Source organism: Psammomys obesus, unplaced genomic scaffold (assembly GCF_907164565.1).
Source record: "Psammomys obesus unplaced genomic scaffold, mPsaObe1.curated_primary_1811, whole genome shotgun sequence".
Lineage (NCBI taxonomy): Eukaryota > Metazoa > Chordata > Mammalia > Rodentia > Muridae > Psammomys > Psammomys obesus.
The window spans coordinates 6,788-8,791 of NW_026589160.1; the positions used below are offsets into that span (position 1 = coordinate 6,788).

At 41.0% G+C, this 2,004-nt stretch overlaps 1 pseudogene; it reads right to left on the reverse strand.

Annotated features, from left to right (window-relative positions):
* Window positions 1-419: 419 nt before the first annotated feature.
* On the reverse strand, window positions 420-1,998 carry LOC129674937 (olfactory receptor 4C15-like; annotated as a pseudogene).
* Window positions 1,999-2,004: the final 6 nt, after the last annotated feature.

Genomic DNA, 2,004 nt, shown 5'->3' on the forward strand with positions numbered 1-2,004 from the left:
AGGAAATCATGAAATTTGCAGGTAAATGGTGGGTCAGGAAAAGATCATCCTGAGTGAGCTATCCCAGAAGCAGAAAGATGCATACGGTATATACTCACTCATATAGACTTATAATATAGGATAAACCTACTAAAATCTGTACACCTAAAGAAACTAAGGGAGGAGGGAGAACTCTTGCTAAAATGCTCAATTCCTATCCAGAAAAGCAAAGAGGCTGGACATCAGAAGAAGGAGAAAAGAGGGAACAAGTCAGGAGCCTGACACAGAGGACCTCTGAAAATCTCTGCCCTGCAGACTATCAATGTAGATACTGAGACTTATGGGCAACCTTTGGGCAGAGTGCAGGGAATCTTAGGAAAGAAGTGGGAAATACTAAGATCTGGAGAGGACAGGAACTCCACAAGGAGAGCAACAGAACTGTGAGCTTTCAGAGAAAACAAGACAACACCATAGGAGACAAGCAATAAGAAAGAATTATGTTGCATATAGTCCCACTGTTGGCAAACACCAAAATGACAAAAATGTGTGTGTCAGTGCAGGCAAGCTTCAGTAATGGGAACAAATCACACATGTAATGATCAATGACATTGGGTCCACATAAAGGCAGCTGCAATGTGAATATAATTTGTTTTTTTTTTTATTGAAACAACTCATTTTAATCACTACCCACTTAAACTTTTTTACATGTGTAAATAATTAAATATATTTGAGTTTTTCCTCAAGGTTGTGCCCATTGGAGCTGGTAATGAGTAGGAAGGTGATTAAGTGCCAGGTGACAGGGGAGCTTAGGATATGAGTCAAGTAGTGTAGATAATGCACACACTCAATAGTGATGCTAAATAATTGATCTACTGGTGTGTACAGACCAGAGAGCACAGTGATACACAGATCCACGTTCTCTTGTTACCTGTGGTCTCAGTTTCCCAGCTGCTATCCACCAATAACTTTTATATACAGTTCTTAATGATAAGAAAAGCCATGTTTTTGATATGGCATGCTCTAAAAGGACTTAGTCTGGAAGTCTTGAGGTAGATAAAACCAGATACTCTAAATCAGTTGGAAAAAAAAGTGGGGAACAGCCTAGAACTCATTGGCACAGGAGACAACTTCCTGAACAGAACACCAACAGCACAGGCTTTAAGAGCAACAATCAATAAATGGGACCTCATGAAACTGAAATGCTTCTGTAAAGCAAAGGACACTCTCATCAAAACAAAGCAACTGCCTACAGATTGGGAAAGAATCTTCACCAACCCTTTATCTGACAGGGGGCTAATATCCAGTACATATAAAGAACTAAAGAAGCAGAAAAGCAACAAACCAAGTAATCCAATTAAAAAATGGGGAACAGAGCTAAACAGAGAATTCTCGAAAGAGGAACATCGAATGGCAGAGAAACACTTAAAGAAATGCTCAACCTCATTAGCCATTAGGGAAATGCAAATCAAAATGACCCTGAGATTTCACCTTACACCCATCAGAATGGCCAAGATCAAAAACTCAAGTGATAGCACATGCTGGAGAGGTTGTGGAGAAAGGGGAACCCTCCTCCATTGCTGGTGGGAATGTAAACTGGTTCAACAACTTTGGAAGTCAATCTGGCGCTTTCTCAGACAACCATAATTTGTACAATAGAATGCAAAAAGCCTCCTGCCCAGGATACTAGCACCAAAATGCCACAGAGCCTCCTGGTCATGATGAAGAGTAGTGAAGGGGCTTGCAAATTGCCACATAGTGGTCATAGGCCATGGATGCCAGGATAATCACTTCTGCCCCAGTGAAGAAGTGGACTGTAAAGGGTTGTGTCATAAAGCATTGAAAAGAGATAGTCTTTCTTCTATAGAAGCAGTCTATAATTATCTTGGCTGTGACAGTAGAAGTAGTACATGCATCCAGGAAGGACAGAAATGCCAACAAGAAGTACATGGGGGAGCTCAGGAGTGCAGGGCTATAGATGATGGTCACCACAATTATCATGTTGCCCCCTACAGTTGCAAGATAGAT